General features: G+C 55.1%; 1 protein-coding gene and 1 pseudogene across 1 annotated transcript in view; one reads left to right on the top strand and one right to left on the bottom strand.

Moving 5' to 3' along the window:
• Positions 1 to 3889: 3889 nt before the first annotated feature.
• Positions 3890 to 18974, bottom strand: part of LOC149875691 (uncharacterized) — a 72795-nt gene continuing 57710 nt past the window's right edge. The window contains exon 5 of the transcript XR_016439727.1: positions 3890 to 7132. The gene's annotated coding sequence lies outside the window, so the exon portion shown is untranslated. The remainder of the gene's footprint in view (positions 7133 to 18974) is intronic.
• On the top strand, positions 8466 to 10060 carry LOC149875692 (uncharacterized; annotated as a pseudogene).

Here is an 18974-nt window from a genome sequence, read left to right as displayed (position 1 = left end):
CCTGTGCCCCGGAAGCATTTCACATGACTGTACTGTGGATTTCCCCTCTTCCCCCCTGAAAATGTGGATGAGAGACAGCACCAACATGGCTGCAGCTTCTTTCCCAGCAGCGATGTCCCTGCCGGCTCTGACACAGTGCTGTGATCACCACCTGCACTGGGACACATCTCAGGGCTCATTTCCAGCCTTGTGCCTGTGGAGGTCTGTGAGCAAGCGCTGTGGGATCATAGATTTCATCGACATTGGGGCTGGAACGGACCTCGGGAGATCCTCAAGTCCAGCCCCCTGCCCAAAGGTCAGGAAGTCAGCTGGGGTCATAGGATCCCAGCAAGATAAGCATCCAATTTGCTCTTGAAGGTGTTCAATGTAGGTGCTTGAACCACCTCCACTGGCAGACTTCCAGACCTTGGGGGCTTGGACAGTAAAGAAATTCTTCCTTATGTCCAGCCTGAAACGGTCTTGCAGGAGTTTGTGACTGTTCGACCTAGTCATCCCTTGGGGTGCTCTGGTGAACAAATGTTCCCACAGATCCCGGTGGTCACCCCTGATAAACTTATAGGTGGCCATCAGATCACCCCTGAGCCTACGCTTTTCCAGGCTAAAGAGTCCCATGTCTCTCAGCCTGTCATCGTGAGATCTGTTTTCCTGACCTCTGATCATGCGCATGGCTCTCCTCTGGACTCTCTCGAGCTTTTCCACATCCTTTTTGAATTGTGGAGCCCAGAACTGGACGCAGTACTCCAGCTGCGGCCTCATTAAGGCCGAGTACAAGGGGAGAATGACGTCCCGGGATTTGCTCGAGAAGCATCTGTAGATACAAGCCAGCGTTTTGGTCGCTTTACTAGCCGCAGCATCGCAGTGGAGGCTCATGTTCATCTTGTGGTCAATGATGACCACCAAGTCTCTTTCTTCTGTAGTGCTATCCAACGCGAGTCTCCCTTCTTCCACACACTGCCGCCTCCAGCTCCCTTCACCCCGTGCCAGTCCAGGTAGAGGAGCAGGGCTTTCCCCTGCCACCACCCCAGGGCTCACCTGTGCACTCTCTTCCCACCCGCAGGTGCCGGGACCCTGAGCAGAGTGGATGAGCAGCCTCCCGAGGAAGGGCCTGTCAACCTGGAGCTGCAGAGACCCTCCCCAGGGAGACGGGGACAGAGCGGCTCCCTGACACCTGGGCAGGGGGAGAGCATGGAGGTGAGCAGGGCACGCGCTCAAGGTGGGGGTGGGAGTGCAACTGGGGCAGAGGCCAGGAGGAGGCAGGGGTGCTGTCAAGAGTTTGGGGAGCAGAGACCTGAAGAGTGAGAAGTCTCTGGTGACAGCGTTGCAAACACCCCCGGCTGCGTTAGCCAGGAGCACGCTCCGGGGTGCAGAGAGCCAGGGGTGCTGGCACGGGAAGGCTGGTCAGGGTCTCTGGAGCTGGGCTCCCTGCCTCTGAATGTGCTGCCTGGGCTGCCTTCAAGGGCCGAGGAAATGGAGCCTGTTGAGCCTGGGCTGAGGCCGACACACAAGCTCCTGTGTCCACAGCTGCATCCGTAGCTATGCTGCAAATACTTGTAGCAGAGCAAATACAGACAGGGCCATGGGGGCCAGGAGAGACTGATGCTGTAACGCTTGTGCCTGCAGCTCCGGGAGGCGTTTGCGGACGTGGCAGTGTATTTCACGCGGGAGGAGTGGGAGCTGCTGGAAGAGGAAGACAAGGGGCTTTACCGGGACCAGATGCTGAGGAACTACCAAGCCCTCGTTTCCCTGGGTAAAGCTCTGGTTCTTGCCTCCCCCTGCGGCCATGTGAGCTCTGAAGCGGTGTTGTGTTCTCTCTGGTTTTGACGGTCTCATCCTCACGAACATTTGACCGGCAGCTTAAATCCCTTCGCTCCCCACTGCTCTGTCCATGATCAGACCTCTCACATCTCACACTTGTAGATCTCACCCTGTTCTCATTAAGAAACTGGGGGGCTGTGGTGTAGACACCCACACAGTCCAATGGGTCACCAACTGGCTGGAGGGCTGCACCCAGAGGGTGGTGGTGGATGGGTCCTTCGCAACCTGGAGGGACGTGGGCAGTAGGGGTCCGCAGGGCTCGGTCCTCAGGCCCACACTGTTCAACATCTTCATCAGCGATTTGGATGAGGGGGTAAAAAGCACCCTGATCAAATTTGCTGATGACACTAAGATGTGGGGGGACGTGGGCACACTGGAAGGATGCAACAGGCTACAATCAGACCTAGACAGGTTACAAGGGTGGGCGGATGAGAATAGGATGGGTTTCAACACGGACAAGTGCAAAGTGATGCACCTCGGGAGGAACAACCGGCACCATACCTACAGGTTGGGGAACTCCCCTCTTGTCAGCACGGAGGCAAAAAGGGATCTGGGGGTCATCATTGACCCCAAGATGAACATGGGCCGGCGGTGTGGAGAGGCAGTCAGGAAGGCCAACCGCACCTTGTCGTGCATCCACGGATGCATCTCGAGCAGGGCCAGGGAGGTGATCCTCCCCCTCTATGCGGCACCGGTCAGGCCGCACTGGAGTACTGCGTCCAGTTCTGGGCACCGCACTTCAGGAGGGATATGGCCAGCATCGAGAGGGTCCAGAGGAGGCCACTCGCATGGTCAGGGGGCAGCGGGGCAGGCCCTATGAGAAGAGGCGACGGGACCTGAACCTGTTCTGCCTCCACAAGAGAAGGCTGAGGGGGGATCTTGTGGCCTGTTATAAACTAGCAGGGGGGACCAGCAGGCAATGGGAGAGTCCCTGTTCCCCCGAGCACTGCTGGAGTAACCAGGAATAATGGCCACAAGTTGACTGAGAGTAGATTCAGACTAGACATCAGAAGGTGCTACTTCACAGTCAGGGTGGCTAGGAGCTGAAACCAACTTCCAAGGGAAGCGGTGCTCACCCCTACCCTGGGGATCTTCAAAAGGAGGCTGGATAATCACCTTGCCAGGGTTGTTTGACCCCAGGATTCATTCCTGCCCATGGCAGGGGCCGGAATTGATGATTTACTCGGGTCCCTTCCAACCCTACCAACTATGATGAACTTTTGGCTGGTGGCTTAAATCCCTTTGCTCATCACTGCTCTGTCCTTAGAGACTACATCTCACACTTGTATATATTCCTCCTTCATTTGATCCAACCACCTTCCTGGAGTCTTCCTCCTTGATAACATGATTTCCCTTTGTCCTTCTCACCATGATCATATCATTTCCCATTCATTGTGCCTAAAAATGCAGTAACAGCCATTCCTTGGGCAGTTAAGTTTCATAGATTTCATAGACATTAGGGCTGGAAGGGACCTCGGAAGATCATCGAGTTGCCTCCCTCTCTTGCTTAGTGTGTCCTGTCCAAACTCATTTCCACTCATTTGCCTGGAATTACACTGGTGTTTGCTTTCCTACGACCGTGCTTCCACTACCTGGATGAAAAGGACCATCCTCTTCTCCCTGCTATGCCTTCCCTTTCATCCTAAATGTCCATCCTCCCTTGCCTTCATGTCCTCAGTATAATCCTGAGTTCATTGGCTCCATTCCCCAAATTTCAGTTGCTTATTCTGCATCCAGTACCAGTGGCTAAACTCAGGCCCTCTCAGAGGTTGTGAGAGGCCCGGGCCACTTCCATTTTTTGAGGCTCCTGGTCTATTCAAAAATGAAATGCCAGAACTTGTGGTATATTTTGAATGTTTACATTGAAGAAATTGACACTTTTAACACAAAAAACTACAATGCAATCATTTGTAATAAATGTTCCTTTTTTCTTTAACACAGTCTAAATTTGAGGCCCTCCATGAATGAGAGGCCTGGGCCAAATGGCCCTCCTGCCCCCACCCCTCCCGTAATAGGCCCTGGTTAAACTTCTTCTACCCACTGCCCAAACAGGATATCAAGGTCCCTGCACCTGATTTGATCTGCCGCATCCAGCGAGGACAGGTGGAGCTGTGGGTCTGTGATGATGAGGACTGTGGGGCAATCTCGAGGTTGGAGGACCTGCTGCCCAGGTGAGTTGTGGCTGTCCCCTCCACCCAACTGCCCTCTCACAAACGCTCCATGCCCAGGGTGAAAGGTAGCCTGGAAACTGGAGACCTGCCCTGTGCTGCTTTCCCTGGGTGCTGACCTCAAATAGCTTATGCTGTCATGTGTGCAGACAGGTCTTGTTCCTCTCCCTGAAATTCAAACTGCAGAAACTGTTACCAAGAGGATTGTTTTTGCCAAAGACTCCCAATATTTGACATGGCCCCTTGTTGATTTAATATCCAGTAAACTGTAATAGTAATTATTACAAGTTTCGTGCCTGTAATACGACCGGACAAGTGGCTCCATTAGACATTACAGCAGCGACCTTTGGTGGTGCCAGCCTCGCGTCCTGCGCTGGGTGTGGGAGATGTTTGTTTCTGGCTTTCCCGCTGTTCACGCAGAAATTGCACAACTGGCCCCCAACTCCCCAGACTAAGAGCATGCACACAACACCCTCTTCCTTTGTTTCTCCATTACCTGAGTAATTTTCTCATGCCAAATTGTCTAATCCTCAAGTTCCTCCCCAGTCTAAACAGGTTTTCACCAGCGATAATTATGGGTAAGTTTTTTTTAAGCTCTTCCAGTACTCAAATGATGGTTTTCATAGATATTGAAGATGGCTCTTTAGATTAGAGAAACATCCCATGATCAGGGTTTTTGGGGACCAGACATGTTCTTGGTAATTCTGCCCCTTCTGTATAAGGGCAACACTTTCCTTGTTGTTTCAAATGGATTGCTTGGTGCCACTGGGGCACTACCCATGCTCCTCTGCCCTGCAAGATGCTGGAGAAATCGTAGAGTAACAGAATCGATGAGTCGGGAGGGACCTAGACAGAACAGCTAGTCCGACCCCCCGCCATGGGCAGGAAGGAGCACTGGGGTGGCAGCGGTCATAAGACCCCAGCCAGGTGCCTATCCAGGCTCCTCTTGAAGATCTCCAGGGAAGGTGAGAGCACCACCTCTCTGGGAAGCCTATTCCAGGCTCTGGCCACCCTTGCCGTGACGTAGTTCTTCCTAATATCTAACCTCAACCTATCCTCCCTCAGCTTGTGGCCATTGTTCCTGGTGACTCCAAGGGGGGCCCTGGGGAACAGACTTTCCCCGAGTCCCTGCTGCTGGCCCCTGATAAGGTTGTAGGCAGCCACAAGATCCCCCCTCGGTCTCCTCTTGTGGAGACTGAAGAGATTCAGCTCCCTCATCCTCTCTTCACAGGGCTGGCCACGGAGGCCCCAACCATACGCATGGCCTCCTCTGGACCCTCTCCAGGTTCCCCACGTCCCTCCTGAAGCGCGGTGCCCAGGGCTGGACACAGGACTCCAGCTGCGGCCTGACCAGCACCGCATAGAGGGGGAGCAAGACCCCTCTGGACCTGTTAGTGATGCCCCTGTTGATGCAGGACAGGGTGCGGTCGGCTCGTATTCATCCTGGAGTCATCCCTGACTCCAAGATCCCTCTCTGCCTCTGCACTGCTGAGAGGGGCAGCCCCTAACCTATAACCATAATGCTGGTTCCCTCTGCCCAGGTGCAGCAGGGTCAAAGGAAACCAACAAAAGGATGACAATACAAACAAACGGTCAGTCCGCCCTTCTCGATCTCTGGCGTCACTGATATTGCTGAGGCCCAGGAGGCCGTACTCCAGGGCTGTACCATTTTCTGTAGCCATTTTGCAGATATTCCAGAACCCGTCCAGAAGTTGTGCTTCCATTTCCTTGTCTAGCATAACTAATATCACAGCCACTTACAGCAATAACGGTTCACAAACACAGCCGAGCAAGCAGGACAATTACTATGCAGAACACAGTGAAGCTCGAATCTTCTTTGGACCAAGTGAACTTCTTCATGATTCACTGCTGGTCCACGTCCTGGAAAACACAAAGACAGAAACGGGAAGGGCTTAACCCCCTTAAAGTTAGTTTATGTCGTAGGGATCACTTTTGACACTGTGGCTGGCCCTGGCCCTGGCCCTGGCCCTGCCCTGCTGGAGCTCCTTCACTGATTCCCCTCTTTGCAGCTTGAGAGGCTGCTTTTTTAGCAATCTTTTCTGCTTCAAGTGACAGCTGCTGCAAGGTGTACCCTGCCACACACTTTCCCTCCTTGGCTTTCACCAGGGGTTTTCTGTTGGGGTAGGCTCCCCCTATCCTTTTCCCAGGCAAGAGTAACCCACAAGGCAGTGGGAGCCAAGGTTTTCAGGTGCTCTGCACTCGCCTTTCTCAGGGGTGGCATTTTGTAGAGACTGCCCTGCCGCAAGTCGCTCCACCGCACTAACCAGGCCCAGGAGGGTGTATTTTTCAAGCCTTCCCCAGGACTAATTTTTAGGCTCTTCTGCCTTGGTTATCTCCACCCCTCATGGGCACAGTCTCTCACTTCTGGGCTTTTCCTGCCCCCAGCCATTCTTGTTGGACAAGAGAGAGGCTGGGGCTGTCCCTGGTGTCTTCTGGTTTGGTTGACCTGGAGCACCGAATGTGTGTAATCCTGGGCTCAGGCTGCATGAAGTGGGTCGGCGGAGTGGGTGGGATTCAGAAGATTTCATGTTGTGAGGGGAAGGGAATCCCCTACTACTTGCACAAGAACCTCCCTTATGCTGTTTCCTTTCTGGGGCCCACAAAGCCTAAGACTCAGCCCAGAGTCTGTGTACGAGTTTGTGCCAAGGCCTTTGTCCCAGTGCAGCTTCCAGTGATGTGGAGGCTGCCTGGGATTCATTAGCAGAGGAAAGCTCCATGGGCTCTTTCCCTGCACCAGACATTGCCCCAGAAACAGGTAGGAAGTAGAGCACTACTCTCAATCCTCCACTCCCAGAGCATTTCTTGGAGGGACAATGCATGGATGGGTTTTGCTACCAGGCAGTGTACGGCAGTGATCATCACACACTCCTGACTGGTGACAAGCCCCAGAAATGCTCCCCGAGCCTGTTCACCCCTATACCCAGATGCGGCTTTCAGGACTGGCGGAGATCATGGGCAAGCAGTGCAGATGGGTCTCACCAAAGCGCTGGGGCTTGTGGAGCGTGTCAGCCCAGTCAGGTGGAGGGTTCAGCACCATCTCCTCCTGGGCCCACCAGTGCTGAGGGATACGGAGCCCTTTGAGAGCCTCATTTTTTCTCTGAGCAGATCCCTCTGGTCTCATCCTCAGCCTGTTAAAAGATGAAGCCTTTCAGGTACAGTCCAAATGCACATGTCCTGCATGTTTCTTGCAGGAGGGCCCAGGGTGATGGGGCTGAGAGCTGGGTCAGAAACCTTGAGAGTCTGATTCCTAACTCCACCAGGTAGGGAAAATGAGACTGGCATGGAGACCTGGCACTGCCTCACCCCCATCACTTGGGATTTTGGCAGAAGCTCTGAATTTTCTTGAGGAAACCCAAGTGCCAAGGTCCAGTCTTGCTCTGAGGCCCATCCCTGCAGAAGGAATAACAGTGCTTGCCCCTTGGCATTGGGGCAGGGACTAACTCGATGTTTTTCCTCCCATGCAGGACATGCCTGGCCGCTGAGCGGAAATGAGGGAGCAGGCTCCTGAGGAAGGGCCTGGAACGCTGGAGCCGCCATGGGCTTTCCTGGGGAGTAGGGGTGAGGTGGCTTCCCTGAGCCCAGCGAAGGACCAGCGAAGGAATGTAGCAGTGAACAAGGTCCCATCTCTAGTTGTGCATTGGAGTGAAGAAGGGAAAGAAGCCAGAAACAGCCCGAGGTACAGGGAAGAATTTGTGGTGCTGCGACGCCTGAAGAGGCAGAAAGCAAAGGTCCACTATAGAGAGAGACTGCATGCAAACCAAGGCAGTGGGGATGGCCTCAGAGGGCAGCAGGGGCCCACTGCCAAGCCCAGGAGGAGAGCCCACCCCTGCCTTCAGTGCAGAAAAAGGTTTAGCTGCCCCTTGCGCCTGGCTCTGCACCAGATAAAGCATGCTGGGGAGAAGCCCCATGTTGGCACCAAGTGTGGGAAGAGGTTGAGTTGCCTCTCTGTGCAGAGGAGGCAGCAGCCACACTGCTGCACCGGGTGTGGGAAGAGCTTCAGGCTGCCCTCCATCCTGGCCAAGCACAAGTGCATGCACACACGGGAGAAGCGTCATCTTTGCTCTGTGTGTGGGAAGAGTTTCATCTCCTCATCCAAGCTGACTCGACACCAGCTCATCCACACAGGGGAGAAGCCACATCAGTGCTCTGTATGTGGGAAGAGCTTCACCCAATACTCCAACCTGGCTGGCCCAGCACCAGTGCATCCACACAGGGGAGAAGCCATATCAGTGCTGTGAGTGTGGGAAGAGCTTCAGTTATTCCTCCGTGCTGGCCCAGCACCAGCGCATCCACACAGGGGAGAAGCCATATCAGTGCTGTGAGTGTGGGAAGAGCTTCAGTTATTCCTCCTCTCTGGCCAAGCACAAGCGCATCCACACAGGGGAGAAGCCATATCAGTGCTCTGAGTGTGGGAAGAGCTTCAGTTCCACACAGGGGAGAAGCCGTATAACTGCTCCTTCAGTCCTGTCCACACACAAGCGCATCCACACAGGAGAGAAGCCATATCAGTGCTCTGAGTGTGGGAAGAGCTTCAGTTTTTCCTCTGTGCTGGCCAAGCACAAACGCATGCACACAGGAGAGAAGCCATATCAGTGCTCTGAGTGTGGGAAGAGCTTCAGTTGGCCCTTCCTCTGGGCTGGCCAGCACAAGCGCATGCACACAGGGGAGAAGCCATATCAGTGCTCTGAGTGTGGGAAGAGCTTCACTGGCTTCTCCAACCTGTATGAGCACCAGCGCATCCACACAGGGGAGAAGCCATATCAGTGCTCTGAGTGTGGGAAGAGCTTCAGGTTATTCCTCCTCTCTGGCCAAGCACAAGCGCATCCACACAGGGGAGAAGCCATATCAGTGCTCTGAGTGTGGGAAGAGCTTCACCCAGTCCTGCCATATCAGTGCTCTGAGTGTGGGAAGAGCTTCACTTGGTTATTCCTCTGGGCTGGCCAGGCACAAGCGCATGCACACAGGGGAGAAGCCATATCAGTGCTCTGAGTGTGGGAAGAGCTTCGGTTATTCCTCTGGGCTGGCCAGGCACAAGCGCATGCACACAGGGGAGAACGCATATCAATGCTCTGAGTGTGGGAAGAGCTTCACCCAGGTCTCCAAGCTGTATGAGCACCACCACATCCACACAGGGGAGAAGCCATATCAGTGCTCTGAGTGTGGGAAGAGCTTCACCCAGTCTCCAACCTGTATGAGCACCACCGCATCCACACAGGGGAGAAGCCATATCAGTGCTCTGAATGTGGGAAGAGCTTCGGTTCCTCCTCCGTGCTGGCGAGGCACAAGCGCATCCACACAGGGGAGAGGCCATATCAGTGCTCTGAATGTGGGAAGAGCTTCAGTTATTCCTCTGTGCTGGCCAAGCACCAGCGCATCCACACAGGGGAGAAGCCATATCAGTGCTCTGAGTGTGGGAAGAGCTTCCGTTCCTCCTCCAAGCTGGCCAAGCACAAGCGCATGCACACAGGGGAGAAGCCATATCAGTGCTCTGAGTGTGGGAAGAGCTTCACTCGCTCTTCCTACCTGTCTGAGCACCAGCACATCCACACAGGGGAGAAGCCATATCAGTGCTCTGAGTGTGGGAAGAGCTTCGTTCCTCCTCCGTGCTGGCCAGGCACCAACGCATCCACACAGGGGAGAAGCCATATCAGTGCTCTGAGTGTGGGAAGAGCTTCCGTTACCCATCCCACCTGTCTCACCACCAACGCATCCACACAGGGGAGAAGCCATATAAGTGCTGCGTGTGTGGGAAGAGCTTCCGTTCCTCCTCCAGGCTGGCCAGCACAAGCGCATCCACACAGGGGAGAAGCCATATCAGTGCTCTGTGTGTGGGAAGAGCTTCACTCAGCTCTTCCCACCTGGCCCGGCACCAGCGCATCCACAAAGAAGAGAAGACGCATCATTCCTCTTAGTGTAGGAAGAACTTCACCTACTCCTCCAGGTTGTGCCGAACAGCAGTGTAGCTACACAGGGGAGAAGCTACATCGGTGCCCTGAGTACTGGAAAAGCTTCACCCATCTGTCCCACCCGTCCTTGAATCAGCACATCCACACCCAGAAGCATCCCTAATTCAGCCAGCAGTGCAGGAAGGGCGTGGAGATGTCTGCCTGCTCAGCACCCACCAGTGGTGCAATCAGCCAAGTATCCTCATGCTGGTGGGGTGCAGAAAGATTTCCCTCAGCCTGTGTCTCTTGTTGGGAACAGTGGGAGTCCAGAGCCCAGAGGCTGGCCCACAAGGTTTGACTGTGGGGAGGGGTTAAGAAGAAACACCTGCAGTAAATGTAGTCAGGCTTCTGGCCTGCTTGACTAGAAAATCAGACAATGACCAGTAGTGGTCATACTGCTTATTTCAGTTACATGCTGGGATAAGAACTCCTGCATGCCTTATTACCCTGTGCACAGATGTTTCATTCAAGTAAACTGCCTGCATGTCTGTGTGTAATTTATTATCATTTTGGTTTTTCCAAAGTCATACTTTTTTTCTCTTTCTCTGGCTTAAGTATAAATATGATTGTAAACTTAGAGCAGGAGTCCTTTGAAACAGACAAGTGGGTGATTCCCCTTGCTGTATGAAACTCTCCTTGTGATCACAGTATAGCCCTAATTAAAGAAAAGCTGGCTCTGTCAGTTCTGATTCAACCACAAGGCAAAGTTTGATTTCTTCCACATGCCTCAGGGAGAAGTCAGCCCCCATGCAGGGGAAGGAGAGGAGGAGGAGATGATCTTGCATCTGCCTTGGAGCCTGTGCATTCCCCATCATTCTCTAAAAGCAAATAGTAGTCCCAGGGGAAGAAGTGCCTTCCCGGTAGGGTGTCCTCCCCAAGACAGCTGGCTTGAAATGACACCCAGGGACTTTGCTTGGCTGCCTCCCAGCTTTTTCCCTCCTCCTGGTCCAGGGGTTCTGGTATGTGAGCCCCTGAGTTGCAGGGAGCAGGGCATTTATGGCTGGGCAGCATTCCCTACTCTCCTCCCTGACCTTGCCTTTCCTCACCACCACATCACCCCTCTCCTGGAGCTACCCATGCCCAGTGGGGTCTGCCAGGAGCTGCTCCTGCCACCCCCTGAGCTGTTTGTTTGACCCCGACTCTATGCGATGCCCAAAACTAGGGAGACAGTGGATTGATGCACGCATTGCTTGTCAACAGCTTTATTGCAAATGGAGACTGCTTCGGGCCAGCTTCAATAAACGGGAGCTGCAGGGAATATTAGTTCTTTTCATATTTGTATGAACAACATACCTTGGTTGTTACTCGTTAACATTTACCCCACCTTTGTTCCACCTTTAGTCCTTCCCATCTTAAGCTCCGCCTTTGTTTACTCTATTGGCATGCAGTGCCTTTGCATGTCACTCCTTTACATGGCTTTTTGCTATGAGCGCATGCCTAAAACCCTGACCTCTGCTTCTCTCAGTCCCTTGCAGTTTCTTGCTGCTTTCTTCACCATCTCCAAGGTCTTGCTTGTGCTTTGTCTCCTAATGATAGCTAGAGGTCTACATCTTGTTTCCTGTACACAGGGAGCTATATATCTTACAACAGTACTCTAGTGTTAGGAAAATGTTGCCTAAGCATCTTGCAGTGTTACTTTTAACATACCATTTTGCCTTCTGGTCAGCAGCTGATCTAAGGCACAGGTTATAGCCTTTTGTTCAGCTGCAAATCCAATGCTGCCCAAGATCCAAATACTGTCTCCCTGGTGCTCTTCCTTCCCACTGCCCTCCCTCCCTCCTTCCCTTGTATTCTCTCATGAATTCCCTGCTAGCAAAGCTCCTGGACTGAACATGGTGCCTTGTGGTTGGTGTCTGTGTCCTTGCTCCAGAGCTGTGCCTTGGGAGCCCTCAACCCTTTCCAGGGCAGATCTCTCTGTGACTTCCCAGCCCCTTGTCTTTCAGAGGATTCACTGTTACGCAGAGCTTGTTGCTAACCCTCAGGAGCAGGAGTTGGTCCCACTCAAGGCTTCACTCCCCTGTCCCGCTGTGCAGCCAGGACCCTGCCCTCTTGAATGAACCCTGGGCAAGAGGCAGTAGGGTCCTTTATGTCAGTGCAGTGGGGTCGGAGGGGTGAAGGCCTGGTGGCAGCCTCCCTCTCTGGAAGGTCTTCCTGTTCTGCTTCCTGTCTCTACCTGCTTCTCAAAGCCAGCAGGGAAGCAGCAGGGTCTGCCGCTGAGCAGGATTGCAGAGCATGGGACTGGGGCTGGTGGCAGTGCGGAGCCTGCACCCGGGGACAGGGGGCATTAGCAGCAGGGAGCTCAACTGGGCAGTGTGGGAGGGTGGGGGTGTGGGGACCCCCCCCCAATCCCCTGAAGACGCGCAGCCCCGGTATGCAGTGGCATCAGCAACAGACGGGCTCTTAGGGCACTCGTGCCCGGTGCAGGTGCCCAGCAGGCCACGGCTCCTAGGTCCATTGCACCTTGCAGTGGTGTAGTGAGAACAAGGTGCCAGACATTCCCTATTGCACCTCGCCTAGTCCAGGACATTTAAATGGAAGGTATCATACAAATGCAAATGCCCCTCCCCAAATTTCCTGATCTTTAGATCAGGTCCCTGTGTTGCTGAGCTTTTTCCCCAGCCCAGGGAGGGCCCTTTCCCTCCCCCAGAGACATGCAGAGTTGCTGGTGAGATCAACTGACATCAGTGTGGGTGTGTCTGCGTGTGCAAGCAGTGCACACAAAGGAAGTCGAGCTTGTTGCTCCAGAGATCTTTGTTCCTGGGCAGCATTGTTTGAAGGTGTGCGGTGGAGCATAAACCATTGGGGTATCTTGTTTCAGAGTCGATTTGTGCACAGCAAATTGAGTGCAGCCGCGGCTGCCAGCAGCCCACGGCTGCACGGCCTGAGTCGGGAAATGGCTCCCACAGCAGCTAGACGGGGCTGTGCCTGTGCAGCTAATGTTTGTATCGCAGGTCAGCCCCTCTCCCAGGAGTGCAACCTGACAACCTGCAGTCTCACTCCCGTGGTACCCCTTGATGGGCACAGTTAGGAGGGTTGTTGGCTCTGACTCAGGCGCTGCCTGTAGCGTGTGAACTGGAACTGACCGATGACGACAGGACAGGCCCCGTTGCCCCCGGCCCAGGCGGCACGGGGAGGGCACAGCTGAGCCCAGCAGTGTGTGCCTGCCCCAGACACTGCACGGCAGATTAAGGACGGGGAAGGTCCTTGAGCTTCATCCCCATGGTCTTGTAGTCTCCCATGATTCTCCCAGGGCTGCTTCTCAGCGTGTTGTTGGTGCCCACATGGACAAGGACCATGGGGTAATGGTCACTAAGGCGGACTGGTTTAGGGAGTCTGGCTGTATCATCTCTAATCCTGGCTGCTGGAAGGTAGCAGAGCTCTCGAGCAAGGGGGTCTGGATGGCAAACGGCACCCTCTGTGCCCCACAGCAGGGAGCCTCCCACCCTACTATCACACCATGTTGTTTCCTTGCTGGGGCTGGTTGGTCTTGCATCATCCGTCGATGGTGTGAGGGCTTTGTAGCTGTTGAGTTCTTGGTGGGGCAATTTATGCACGTGGTGACGTGACCAGTTTCTACCCCCTATCTGTTGGGGCACCTTGCTGAGGCCTGCTCTTCTCCCCGGCATCCTTCTCCAGGTGCAGGGCCTGGCAGTAAGCATCAATTTCTGCCGCGTGTTCCCTCAGGAGTCGCAGCCTGCGCGCCTCCCTTGTAGCTCCTTCACCTGGCCCCCCGGGGTCCCCACCAGCTGCACGTGCCACAAGTGGGAGTGCCCGTGCCTCCGATCCCAGCATCCAGCAGATGTGCCAGGTATCCCCCGCCGCCTGGGGTGCAGGGCTCTGGCTGTGACCCTGGTCCCGGGGCTGCCTGGGTGTTTGTGTAAGTAGGAGACCAGGCGGGTGTTAATGCCCCCACGTGGTCCTCACCAGCTCTTGCTGCTGCTGCTGTGGATTAAGAGGCAGGCTCAAACAGGTGTCTGTAGGGGGATCCCCTACCTACCTGGCTTCTCCAGTGGCCGGGGGTTCCCAGGATCCCTGCGTGGAGCCGGGGAGGGTTGGTCCCTTGTCCCCTTTACCTGATGTCCAATGCCGGACAGGTTTCCTTAGAGTGGGGCGGGCTTTGGTTGCCAGGGCTGTGCTGTGTTGTGCCGTGCATGGAGCAGCCGGGGGGCAACACAGGGCTGGGAGTGCTCATGGGTAGCCCCTTCATGTGCCCCCTTGTGCAAACTGCCCTGCAAACTCATGTGCCGGCCCAAGCCGAGGGAGTAGTAGATATGCTGGAGGGTAGTGCTAGGGTTCAGAGTGACCCAGACAAATTGGAGGGTTGGGCAGACCCTACGAGGCGAGGCTACGGGACCTGAACCCGTTTAGCCTGCACAAGAGAAGGCTGAGACGGGACCTGGTGGCCATCTCTAAACTTACTAGGGGGAGAGACCTCGTTCCCCCGAGCGCCTCCCAGAGTAACAAGGAATAACAGCCAGAAGTTGTTGGTTCATTCAGACTAGACATCGGGAGGCGCTACTTCACTGTCAGGGCGGCTAGGATCTGGAAGCAGCTTGCAAGGGAAGTGGTGCTGGCTCCTAGCTTGGGGTCTTTAAGAGGAGGCTTGATGACTACCCAGATGGGGTGATTTGCGCCCGGTTTTCTCTCCTGCCAAGGGCACTGGGTCTGACTGGATCTGCAAGGTCTGTTCTGACCCTACATCTATGAATCTATGGAAAAAGCAATCTCACGAGGTTCAATAAAGACAAGTGCAAAGTCCTGCACCTAGGACAGAGCAGTCCCATGCACCGGTGCGGGCTGGGGGGGGAACGGGCTGGGCAGCAGCCCTGCAGAAAAGGACCTGGGGCTGACAGTGGACAGGAAGCTGAAGAGGAGCCGGCAGTGTGTCCTTGTTGCAAAGAAGGGTAACGGCATCCTGGGCTGCATTGGTAGAATCATAAAAGTTGGGTCAGCAGGGACCTTATAGATCTTCAAGTCCAACCCCCTGCCAGGGCCGGAGAAAAAAACTACTCTCAAATGATCCCAGCCAGGTAGGCATCAGGCCTCCTCTTAAAGACCCCCAGGGTAGGAACCACTTCCCTTGGAAGTTGCTTCCAGATCCTAGCTGCCCCGACCGTGAAGCAGTTCTTGCGGATGTCTAATCTAATCCTCTCTCCAACAACTTGTGGCCGTTATTTCTTGTTATGCCAGAGGGCGCTCGGGGAAACAAGGTCTCTCCCAAAACTTCTGGTCCTCCCAGTGAGTTTACAGACGGTCACCAGGTCCCCCCTCAGCCTTCTCCGCACTGCTGCCAGCACCCCTGCCAGCATCCCCGGAACATGCAGTGCTGGGGCAGGTATTAGGGTCAGGACAGGTGGTGTGTTCTGGGTGTGGGGTGGGGCATTGGGCACAGGCTGTCCAGCCAAGCATGGGGGAATCAGGCTGAGTTTGTCCCCTCTGGGGGTTGGCAGGTTGCACCAGCAGCCCCTTCAGAGTCAGGGGCAGGGCTGGAACTGGGGGCATTACTGCTCATGCCCTGCAGGGTGGGGGGCACCAGATTGGGCGGGGGGGTCTGACCTGACCTGACGCAGATGCTGGAGTCTGTCCCACGTGGGACCTGCGTTCACCTGGGGCAAGCCCAGCTGGTGACCCCACTCCTTGCAGCCCTGGGGAATCTCCAGGGGACTCGGCTCCATCCTAGGTGTTCCTCCAGAGCGCCCGGGTGGATCTGACCCCCCGGTCAGACTGGTAAAGACTGGGGAGCTTTGCCTGCCTTTATAGTGTGATCCTGGCCTCTGCCTGGGATCCCTGAGGTGTGGATTAACAACCTGTCGCAGCAGCAGGAGGATGAGCACTGTGACCTCCCTGCTTTTCCTGGGGCAGGACCAGGTGCGATGTCTGCTGCCTTGTCAGGCTTGTGGCAGTTTGGCCAAGAAGTTTGGTGATGGGTTTGTCTGAGCTGGTTAGGACAGGGCTGATTCTGACTCAGGCGGCGGCTGGACTGGAGGTGTCATCTGCAGGCCCCCTCAGCCCCTCTCTTGTAGGATTTCCATGATGAGAACGTCCCCTAGAGCCCTGGCTCCCAGCCTTTTTAGACTGTGGACTGGCACACCACAGATCGAAAGCAGAACCTTTCATAGATGTAATTGCATAGACATTAGGGCTGGAAGGGACTTTGTACGTTCATCCAGTCCAGCGCCCTGCCCCAGGGGCAGGAAGTCAGCTGTGGTCAAAGGATCTCAGCAAGATAAGCATCCAAATGTTTCTTGAAAGTGTCCAGAGCACATGCTTGCACCACCTCTGGGGGCAGCCTCTTCCAGGACTTGGGGGCTCGGACAGTGAGAAAGTTTTTCCTTATGTCCAGCCTAAAACGGTCTTGCAGGAGCTTGTGACCGTTGGACCATGTCATCCCCTGGGTTGGTGGCTTGAGCGGGGGGCTCCTGCAGGCAGCCATGGTGGTTTCATGGTTTCATAGTTGGTGGGATTGGAAGGGACCTAAGCAGATTATCTAGTCCAAGCCCCTGCCATGGGCAGGAAAGGATGCTGGTGTCAAGTGACCCTGGCTAGGTGATTATCAAGCCTCCCTTTGAAGACCCCCAGGTTAGGGGCAAGCACCACTTCCCTTGGAATTTGGTTCCAGCTCCTAGCCGCCCTTACTGTGAAGTAGCGCCTCCTGATGCCTAGCCTGAATCTACTCTCAGTCAGCTTATGGCCATTGTTCCTTGTTACCCTCGGTAGTGCTTGGGGGCACAGGGACTCCCCCATTTCCTGCTTGTCCCCCCTGGCAAGTTAATAGATAGCCACCAGATCCCCCTCAGCCTTCTCTTGTGAAGGCTGAACAGGTTCAGGTCCCGTAGCCTCTCACTGGAGGGTCTGCCCTGTAGTCCCTGGATCATGTGAGTGGCCTCCTCTGGACCCTCTCACTGTTGTCCACATCCCTCCTGAAGTGCGGCGCCCAGAACTGGACGCAGTACTCCTGCTGCGGCCTGACCAGCGTCACATAGAGGGGGAGGATCACCTCCTTGGACCTGCTCGAGATGCATCTGTGGATACACAACAAGGTCCGGCTAGCCCTGCCAACCGTGGCCTCGCATGGTCGGCTCATGTTCATCTTGGAGTCTATAACGATTCCAAGATCCCTTTCTGCCTCCCTGCTCTCAAGAAGGTAGTTTTGCATCTTAGAAGTGTGCTGTTGGTTACTTCTGCCCACGTGCAGCACCCTGCACTCGTCAGTGTTGAAATGCATCCTGTTTTTGCTAGGCCACCTCTGTAAGCTATGCAAGTCTTGCTGCAAGCTTTCCTTCCCTACTAGTGTGTTCACCTCACCCCAAATTTTGACTTTGCCTGTCTTTATAGTATGATCTCAGCCTCTGCCTTGGATCCCTGGGTTGTGGATTAACCACCTGTGGCAGCAGCAGGAGGATGAGTACCCTCGTCCCCCTGCTTTTCCTGGGGCAGGACCAGGTGCGATGTCTGCTGCCTTGTCAGGCTTGTGGCAGTTTGGCCAAGAAGTTGGATGATGGGTTCGTCTGGGCTGGTTTGGACAAGGCTGATTCTGACTCAGACGGTGGCTGGACTCGCAGTGACCTCTGGAGCCCCCTCCGCCCCTCTCTTCTAGGATTTCTGTGTTGAGAACGTCCCCTAGAGCCCTGGCTCCCGACCTTTGTCGACTGTGGTCTGGCAAACCGCGGACCGAAGGCAGAACGTTATGACAGGAAGGGACCTCGTAAGACCATTCCCTTCCTCATCAGCCACCACATTTTCCACTGCTTTCTTCACAGTGGCTGGGCATGGCGCTGGTGCTCTTATTGAACTCCCCGCGCTTGCTCCCCGGTCTCTTTCCTGTGTAGTAATAGCTCACGTGGAGCCCATCGTGGTGTCAGTCCCATTTATACAATTCACGTTTAAATGTGTTCCTGGCCCGTTCCACTCAGACCATGACCCCGTGGCCAATTGAGATGGGGAACTGAGTTGTGGGGGACCAGTGCAAAGTGGCTCTGTAATGCATGAAATCCCTTCTCCCTCCCTTTATTATAATCCCGGCTGGGGCAGTGCATTTCCCCAGGAATGAGTGGTAAGGCGTACAGTCCGGGTGTTGGTGTCGTGGGCAGGAAGGGCTGGGCGGGGGTTGGGGGTGTAGGTCAAGGGTGACTGTCCAGGGAGTACCCTGGGGTGGGAGGGGATGGGGCGGGGCTTGCAGCTGCTGATGGCTCACCCACCCCGTGCACGGGCTGGCCCGGCTTGTCCTAGACAGGAGTGTTCCTTGTGGAGGCTCAAATCACGGCTTTTCCTGACCAAGTGTGGTACACTGCCAAAAAAAAATTCCCGAAAAAGTATGCGACTATGTGTGGAGCGGTAGCCTAGGCGTTCTCAGTTTCTGGGGTTCCACACAGCACAATTGTTGACATTTCTGAGGTGCTTTTACAATAAAGGAAGTAGCCTCAGGTCCTCAGCTCTGTGAGGAAGTCGATGCCGGGCCCCGGAGTCACGCGCAATGAGGACTGCGACCTGGGCAGAGGGAACCAGCATTATGGCCATAGGTTCGGGGCTGCCCCTCTCAGTAGCGCAGAGGCAGAGAGGGATCTTGGAGTCAGGATTGACTCCAGGTTGAATATGAGTCGCCTATGCAACGAGGCAATAGGCAGAGCCGACCGCACCCTGTCCTGCATCAACAGGGGCATCACTGACAGGTCCCGAGAGGTCTTGCTCCCTCTATGCGGCGCTGGTCGGGCCGCAGCTGGAGTCCTGTGTCCAAGTCTGGGCGCCGCACTTCAGGAGGGACGTGGGGAACCTGGAGAGGGTCCAGAGGAGGCCACGCGTGTGGTTGGGGGCCTCCGGGGCCAGCCCTATGAGGAGAGGCCGAGGGACCCGAATCTCTTCACTCTCCACAAGAGGAGACCGAGGGGGGATCTCGTGGCTGCTACAACCTTATCAGGGGCCAGCAGCAGGGACTCGGGGAAAGTCTGTTCCCCAGGGCCCCCCTTGGGGTCACCAGCAACAATGGCCACAAGCTGAGGAGGAGAGGTTGAGGTTGGATATTAGGAAG

Source organism: Crocodylus siamensis, chromosome 1, assembly GCF_052110815.1.
Source record: "Crocodylus siamensis isolate JL-2025a chromosome 1, ASM5211081v1, whole genome shotgun sequence".
Classification (NCBI taxonomy): domain Eukaryota; kingdom Metazoa; phylum Chordata; order Crocodylia; family Crocodylidae; genus Crocodylus; species Crocodylus siamensis.
Note: the sequence above shows the minus strand (reverse complement) of the source record. Positions and strands in the feature narration are given on the sequence as shown.